Source organism: Cornus florida, unplaced genomic scaffold (genome assembly GCF_030987335.1).
Source record: "Cornus florida cultivar Cherokee Brave unplaced genomic scaffold, ASM3098733v1 CherokeeBrave_3.0.0_Hap2_Chr08, whole genome shotgun sequence".
Taxonomy (NCBI): Eukaryota; Viridiplantae; Streptophyta; class Magnoliopsida; order Cornales; family Cornaceae; genus Cornus; species Cornus florida.
This window is the reverse complement of record NW_026775578.1, coordinates 60156497-60165909: the sequence shown is the minus strand read 5'-3', so window position 1 is coordinate 60165909 and position 9413 is coordinate 60156497. Positions and strand designations below refer to the sequence as shown.

At 36.7% G+C, this 9413-nt stretch overlaps 1 non-coding gene across 1 annotated transcript; it reads right to left on the bottom strand.

Moving 5' to 3' along the window:
• Positions 1-7337: 7337 nt before the first annotated feature.
• On the bottom strand, positions 7338-7446 carry LOC132272249 (small nucleolar RNA R71). Its single transcript, XR_009470001.1, has one exon. It is a non-coding gene; the product is annotated as a small nucleolar RNA R71 (small nucleolar RNA).
• Positions 7447-9413: the final 1967 nt, after the last annotated feature.

The following is a 9413-nucleotide window of genomic DNA, read 5'->3' as shown; positions in this document are numbered from 1 at the left end:
GAGGATGCTTGAAAATAGATTAGCATGGATTGCATTATCAATACAATTTAGCAAGATTGGAACATTCCAATTAACACGATGAAGAAGCATATGAAACCAATAACAACGCATAATATCTATGCAAGGACAAGGCATAAAATCTATGCAATTTATAAGATTAGAACATTTCTAATTTAACAAGATAAGAAGTATACATGGATATAAGTTTACAAGAATTACATTATTAATGCAATTTACATGATTGGGATAATCCAATTAGCACGATATGAGTTATACATAAATCAAGAACAAGGCACAATATCTATGCAATTAAACAAGGATGGAATATTCCATAAAACACGAAAAGAGTCTTAAATCTTCAAGGAGTACAACACTTGAAATTTAAGGAGTGAAAACCCGAATGAAGCATAAAATCTATGCAATGAAACAAGATTGGCGCATTTCACATAACACGAAAAGTTTTAAATCTTCAAGGCATAGCGACTTGAAATTTAAAGAGTGAAATCAACCAATGTGGAAACTCGGATATCGCCCGGATTAAAACCGTACTCTTGAGATCACTATATGGAACAAGTCAAGATTGTATCAAAATACAAGAAATGAATTAACCACGTTTCAAGCACAACCAAGATTTTGGAACACACAAGTCATGCCCTAAGTTCATCAACTATAATGGCATGTGAAATGTCAAGAAATCATAGTATGCATCTATATAGATTAGAACTAAGATATATAGCACATGCAATCCATTGAAGTAAATATACCACAAGTATAAGATACATGATTCAATTACATACTAAACAACACTTGTGTAATTAAACCATTCTAAGGCAAATGAGCACGTTCATTAAGTAGATTAATGAAACCAAGATACAAGGGGTCACGATGCTTGATAAAAGATACAAGTTTATGAAATACAAGTCCACTTCATAAGTTTAACAAGAATTCAATATCAGGGTATGATTAACACGATGGAAGCATATAAGGAAATTTAATCTACTTAAGAGATTAAATTAACAAGATTACAAGGCAAGTCCAATGTCAAGTTACAAGTTCATTCTAAGCAAGATATATCTATGAGTATTAAACTTTAATACTACCAAAATTATAATTAAAAGGTTTCAAAACCTAATCGAATATTCTAGATTTAATATATGTGAAACTATATGATATGCATATCAAGAATATCAAGTCGGAATTTCAATGGAGTGAATAGTACACTTGGAATAAATTAATTAATCAAATTAATTAAATATTACTAGATTTCAAAACATCTCTGATTACTCTCAAATTTACCTATGTTGAAGAGCATGCTAGGGCCTAATATAATATGCTAACACACATTGATTTCAAGCTAGTTAAGGCCACATGAATTAATCTTTCACTTAAGATAAATATTAAATAAAACATTTAATACTTATTCAAATGCTCTAAATTTAATATATGTCAATGAGCATATCAAGGAGTAATATCCTATCATGCCACATGTTTAAACAAACCTATGGGCAACCGGGAAAATCAAATCTCATACAAGAAAATAAATAAATAAAATCTCTAGATTTGATATCTAAGCATGTAAACAAGTTGTATATGCATCACAAGCATGAAATATAACAAGGAAATAAATTATAACACCCCCTACCTCTATTTGAGATGAAAATCTCAAAAGCCACCAAAAGAAAAGTGCTCCGAATCCGACAATACTGCGAGGTTTTGTCGGGGACAACGAGGGGAATAATAAACTCCAAAGAGGACCTATGAAAATCACAACTTGACTTCAAACCCGAACTCAAGAAATGGTTAGAAATGGGTTCTAATAAGGGCAAAAGGTGCGCGTCATCAAGGCGAGCATTAAACACTAAGGTACTACGGCGTTTCACTCGAGGGAAATGGCCGGAAAATGAACAAGAAGACCGGCATCCATGGCTACCATGGATGGCCGGCCAAGAGAGAGGAGAGAGAGAGGAAAATATGATATTTTCTCTTTAAGTCCCCTATTTATAGAAAAACTCAAAAAGTGCCCCGAAAGGGTCCCGTCGGGTCCGAAAAAGTGAATTTTGAGCAAACGCTCTCAAACGGCAAAACTCCGTGAACAAAAAAGATTCTAAATAAGAAAATATGAACAATAGAAGAAATGGAGTCAAAAATCGAGTCCCGAGCAGAGAGATATACCCTAAACAAGTTCGGCAATAACCGAGGTCAGAAACTCTGAAATTGGAGAAAAACGACTAGAACGGAATTCTATGAGTACATGACTTGACAAAATGTGAGAATGAATCCTATACAAGGATCCAGGCTCCAGACGAGGTATTTTTGCAATAACTTTCGTTAATTGCACAATGGCCCCTACAAAAAGGGTTAACTGCAAAACTGCCCCAGAATGAAAATATCTTCCAAAAGATATTTTCTTAGATACCCCTAAAATAAAATATCTTCAAAAGATATTTATGAAAAACATCCCAAGAAAAGAAAAAGATTCCAAAGAACTGTGCATCCATGCCCCTATGGACACCGGGAGCAACCAGAGTACTTTCTTGAAAAAGTAAAGATACGTATTTCATGAAAATCACCAAGGATGAAGGCACGTGAAGTCAAAAACTAACTCCAAGCATGAAAAGTGAGGTTTCGCCAACAAAGTGACAAATGAGGAAAAGACAGAATAGGGAAAAGGACAAAATAGGGAAAAGACAAAAAGTGAATAGTGTCCGAAAAATGAAAATGTGGAAATGACTCGGTCCTCAAAGGAAGTTGTCAATCCAAATGAAAGAGTCTCATAAACCAATTTCGAGCACTCGAGATGACACTAAACAACTAGAAACAGAGCACAGAACAGAAAATTAAATGGAAAAAAAATTATCCGTAGAATTTTCAGAAGAAAGGAAAGGGAGTCAAATGACCGGGTCATTACATATTCCTTGTCTTTGACTCCTGGTGGAAATCTGACTTGCCATACCAGGTCTCCTTCAACAATTGTTTTTGCCTTAACTTTCTTATTATATGCCTGCATAACTTTCTTCTTTTGAGCAATAATATAGTCCAAGGCATTAAGACGGACTTCATCAAGATCTTTTAATTCTACCAACATGGCATGGTTGTAATCTGCGGGAATTAGCTTATTTTGGAAAGCCACCCTTGCAGACCTAATAGTCATCTCCATTGGAAGGATGGCATCATGTCTATATGTAAGTATATATGGTGTGACACTAGTACCTGACCTTTTTGAATTTATGTAAGCCTAAAGAGCCTCAGAAAGGTGATGCCACTTCCTTGGATGATTCTCAGTCATCTTTTCAAGGTTGTTGAGAATTACTTTGTTGGAAGCTTCATCCTATCCATTTGATTGGGCAAAATATGGAGTGGAACTGATCACCTGGACTCCACACTCAGCACAATAATCAAGAACTTTGTTTCCAACAAAGGAAAGGTCTATGTCTGTGATGAGAGTCTCTGGAATTCCAAACCTATGAATAATATGCTTCTTGATAAAATCAATCACTGTTGACTGCTTATAGGTCTTTAATGGAATAGTCTCAACCCATTTTGTAAAGTAATCTATTGCCACCACAATATGAGTATGGCCATCTGCAGATGGTGGTGTTAACTTTCCAATAAAATCCAAAGACCACCCTTTGAATGGCCATATTTTTACTACCGGCTGCATGTTGATAGCTGGAACTCTTTGGACCGGTTCTTGACATGCAATACAAGTCTTTGTAAACTTTATGCAATCTTTCAAAATGTCTTTCCAATAATAACCGTACCTTCTAAGAAGCCACCTCATCTTGATTCGAGCTTGATGTGCTTCGCATATTCTGAAGTATGATTTTGCCATCACTCTCATAGACTCATTCTTACTAAGACATCTTAGCAAAAGTCCATCTTCTTTACTCTTTTTGTAGAGATCTCCATCAATCAAAATATAATAAGGTGCCAAAAGTAGAACTCTTTTGTCCAAATTGGCACTAGGCTCCTGCAAGAAGTCGATAATTGCTGTTCTCCAATCTTTCAAGACTAATCCATCTATATCAACATTGAAAATCTCCCATGTCTTCTTGGCAGGTTTGATTCTTTCTGGCTCGCCAGTTTGGAAATGACCTGCCATCTCATTCTGTGACTCCACAGAAGGGAGAGTCTTTTTTCTGATTGTAATCAAGGTCTCTTCTACACCCAGTGGGACTTTTACTCTAGAGGCTAATTGTGCTAGGTCATCAGCCTCCGTGTTCAAATGCCTTGGCCAATATTTGAGTTGGAAATCATCAAACTAACTCAAGGCCAAATAGTGGAAAGGCCTCAAATGCCATGATGAGCACTAAAAAGTGCGTACTTAAACCTTTTAAGCTTGAGTATTCTAGAACCTTTATCTATCTTATTTTCCCATTTTAAACTAATTTCATGTTATTGCCCTTTTCAGAAGCTTATCCCCAAAATAAGTTAATTTAGCCAAATTAGAGCGTAAAAGAAGCAACCTTAAGCTGAATGGAAGAAGGGAGCAAAAAGGAGCAAAGTGGTGGAAAACAGCAAGCTTCAATCGATCCGACCAATCTTAGATCGATCTCACAGTGATCGATCCAGCCTCATCAAGATGGATCAAACCCCTTGTTCTTATCCTCAAGAATTTCCATCTTCGATCGATCTCATAATTCTTTCGATTAATCGAACTTCTTTGATCTTATCCCCACCTACCACTTTTGTCTTTTTCCCAAAATATCTCAGAGATTTGTCGTATTCCAAAAAGGTGCCACCAAGGATGGATCAATCTTGTCATACTTCGATGGATCTAGCCAGAGTTCGATCGATTTCATCGGAATTCGATCGATCGAACCTCCTCAAGTCCGAAATAAAACAGAGTCCAGCTCATTAAAAGATGGCTCATGATGCAATCATTGAAAGAGCCCTAATGCACGAGACCTGACCATTGGGTGTGACACTTGAGCTACTAATATAAGGATTTTGATCCATTTTATACATATACAACTTTAGACTTTTACACAATCTTGGAGAGGAGGCTAGAGATTAGAGAGCTATACAACATTTGGGAGTTCTTCCATTCTTCTAAGGTTTCCATCAAGAAGAAGTCATTCCTACCATGCAGATAGCCCTTGAGGGTTGGATGACTACTTCAATGAGTGGCTAAACATCTACTTGGGGCTAGAGTAAGCCCCTAAGTTTGCTTCCTAGACCTAGTCTTTTGTATATTTTTGGGGATTTAATTGTAATAAATGTTTTGATCTTGGATTATTATATATATCTTATGATTTCTACTTGATGTGTATGGGTTAATGCTTTCAATTGATTATCTATATCTAATCATATGTCTATGTATGCTAGAATGGATGATTCATGTGCTTTTATCTAGATTCAATGGAATTTATTGTTGTCTATGTGTATCGATAAAGTTAATCTAGTGATGATCAAAACATAGTGCTTAATTGAACACTCTTGTAATTTATTTGATGGTTCACACTTGTTTCTTGATGGATTGTGCCACACCTTTAGCTTAATTAATTTAATTTTTATGTCTCTAGTTTATATGTAGTGTAGTTGCTTTAAATTCCTAGATAGGTGGACAATCTATTCTTGTTCCTTGGTGTTCCATACTTGTGAATGCAAAGGGTGTATGTCTTTATATAGTTGTGTGTGCATAAATTATGGTTTCATTGAATGGATTTTGGTTTCATTTGATAGGTTGTGCTTTCTATTTAAATTGGCTAGACAATCTATACTTATTTGCCGTCCATGCTTAGTTTTAATTAATGTCACACACACACATAAGTTGCTACTCAATTTCCCCATTGATGTACAATTACTAGTGTCTAGTGAAGTCAAGCTTAGTGGTGAGCTCTAAAACCCCAAGTCCTCTCTTCTATATCTTTTTCCCTACTTTCTATATTATTTCCTTTTACTTGCTTTAATTAGTTACATTGTAGTTTAATTAACTAATCAAAGCACATTTTGATCACTCAACCTACTAATCTAACCTTGTTTCCATTTCAAATACGCAACTAATCCCTTGGGACGATCCCTACTCACCCTAGCTATATTAGTAGTTAGAGGTAGTAGTGGCACTTCATAAATTTAAACTTGGCCACACTTTATATTGCAATTTGGGGTGTTGCGACGCACCGCGACCAAGTTTTGGCGCCATTGCCGGGGACTTGGCAACGTCGTATTTTTGGAAACAATTAGGAATTAGTACTCTTTTGATCGTGTTTTTACTTTATTTTAGTTTGGTTACTTATTGTGTTTATTCTTAATTGGCTAGGCGAATTGAGCAAGGAAGTAAAGCAAAGGAGAATTGAAAGGCAAGGAGCTAAGCTAAGCATTAAAAGGGCTAAAATCTAAAAAATTGCAAAGCCAATCAAAAATTGAAAAATGAATTGAAGTTGCTTAAGGACCCTTTATGAGCTCTTTCTAACTCAATCTCTAGTTAAATCGTCGCCCCATGTGGAGGCATGTCTTTACTTTCCTAGATAGATCATGAGCCCGCGTGGAGGTAATTTACTTTTCTTTGCGTATTATTGAAAGCATGGGAGTATGGGATCAATGAATGTGGAGGATGTTTGTTGATTATTGATTTGTTGTAGAGTCGAAGTGATTGCTACTTGCTTGTTGCTTGTTCTTGTTTTGTTTATGCATACATGGTCGTAGGTCATTAAATCCTACTCTTTTCCCTCTTAATTTGAATCTTGAATCAATTGTTCGTAATCCTAAGGTAAAAGGTAGCTCTCATCACTCTATTTTTCCAATGGAGGAACAAAATAACGACCATGTGGAGGACCTTGGTCACATAAACCAACAAGGTATCCTCCACCCTAATGTGCATCATGACAATATTCAAGTACCATTAGGCAGGCCAAGACCTTTCATTCCGCAACAAGGCTAAGTTCCATTGGGAATGCCTCGGCCAATTTTTGCTCCACAACCTCCCATTATGCAAGGCCATTAAGGTGTTCGTGTAGCACCATCGGTTGTGAAGCCTCCCATTGCTTTGTGTGATCATTATGTGCCTAATGAATACAATGCACCCACTTGCATTCAATTGCCCCCATTTAGAGCACATCACTATGAGATTAAACCGCAAACTATTCAAATGTTTCCCAACTATCATGGACTTCCAAGTGAAGAACCTTACAAGCATTTGGATGAGTTTCTTGATGTGTGTTCCACCGTGAAATACACGGACATGCCAGAAGAAGTGTTAAGACTCAAACTTTTTACTTTTACCCTTAAAGTTATGGCAAAATATTGGTTCAACAATCTTAGGCCTTTTTCGATAACTTCTTGGGTAGAAATGTAACAAAAGTTCTTGAAGAAATACTATCCGGTATCAAAGACCAATGCTATGAGAACTTCCATTCCTGAATTTTCTCAAAGGGAAGGGGAATTGTTTCATAAGGCATGGGAAAGATTCAATGACTTGCTTAGGAAGTGCCCGCATCATGACATTCCTAAGTGGCAATTAGTCCAATACTACTTTGAAAGTTTGCCGGATAATCAAAAAGGAATGGTAGATGCATCCACGGGTGGTTCTTATCTTGATAAACATGAAAATGATGTTTGGCAATTGTATGAAAGTATGAGTGAAAATTCCATGCATAGATCATTGTCCTCTAAAAATGGTAGAAATCTAGGTGAAAGGAAGAATGTTGGCTTGTATCAAGTTGACAATTCCAATGACATAGCCGCCGAGGTGAAATCTTTATCTCAAAGGTTTGATCAACCAAAATTCGGTGAATCAAGTGTCTTCCTCCCCTAATCATGTTCATCATGCATCTAATAAATCTTGCATGACTTGTTCTAGTGTCCTACATTCTACTTCCAATTGTCCCCTTGGACATGTGCAAAGTGAGAACAATGAACAAGCAAATGCCGTCTTTGTCAACCAAGGGAATAATCCCTACGGCTCACACTATAATCCCGGGTAGAGGAACCATCCAAACTTCTCTTGGGAAAGCCAAGGGGAAGACTCAAACCCTCCCCAAGGCGGTTTTCAAAACAAGTATATTCCTCCTCCAATGCAAAGCTAAGGTTCCTAAGGTTATAGATCTTCTTCTCAATCATCACATGGAAATCAATTCTTAAATTCTCATTTCCCTAATCAATCATCGTATTCTCAAGGAAACTCAAGGAGTCCCGCTTTTGAGGAGAAAGTGTTGACCGCTTTGGGTACTTTAGAGGCCAATACTCAATTGCTTCATTCTCATTCCCAATTTATTGCCAAGCTAGAAACCCAAGTCAGGCAAATAGCTAGTACTTTGAATGTTGGAAAGAAAGGGAAAATCCCTCTAAATACCCCTCCAAAGCAACAATTTGTTGTAGAGACAAATTCCTCATCGGAAGGTCACACAACCTTGAGAAGTGGGAAAATTGTTGATAATCAAGTTGGAGTTCATAATAAAGTGAGTGAACTGGTGCAACCAAAAGTTGACACCCGTCCCGTTTCACATTTTATTCCTCCTTCATTGCATGTGCATGATCATCTTGTTGAGGAAGTAGTGAAAAATGATGTGAAAAATTTATTGAACATTGATTTGAAAAAGGGTTTCAAAAATTCTTATGTTGAAGATGTTGAGAAAAATGATTTTGAAAAAGCTTTTGAGCCTAAAGCTCCATTTTCGGATGCCTTGAAAGGATCAATTTCTATTGAAAAACAAAAGACCAAGACTAATGAAATCATTGAAGTGTTTAGGCAAATAAAGATCAATCTTCCCCTCTTGGATGCAATCAAGCAAATTTCGGCTTATGCCAAGTTCTTGACAGATCTTTACACCCAAAAGAGGAAGAACAAAAGCCAATCACCAAAGAAAATGGTCTTAACCGAGCAAGTAAGCTCCATCTTGCAACACAACACACTCCCAAAATTTAAGGACCCCGATTCACCTACTACTTCTTGCATCATTGGTGACCACGTCATCAATCAGGCTCTTCTTAATTTAGGAGCAAGTGTTAACCTTCTTCCATACTCGGTATATGTTAAATTGGGCTTAGAAGACTTAAAACCAACGTCAGTAGTTTTGTAACTTGCCGACTGATCCATCAAAAAGCCCCAGGGTATTATTGAGGATGTGTTGATTAAGATTGATAAGTTCTTCTTCCCCATTGATTTTGTCGTCATAGACACGAAACCGGTTCCGAACCCCAAGAGCCAAATTCCCTTTATCCTTGGCCGTCCCTTCTTGGCTACTTCAAATGCCAACATCAATTATACGACAGGGATAATGAAAATATCATTTGGGCATATGAAATTGAAGTTGAACATCTTTAATCCAACCCCAAGTTCAACAGACAAGCATGAAGAACTGTGTGTTGTGGAAAAGTGTATTGACAATGAACTTGAAAAGCATGAGTCTTTGGTTGAAAATGGAATTTCTAAAAATCCACCTTCCAATTTGATTTCCAAGAAAGTTGTTTCA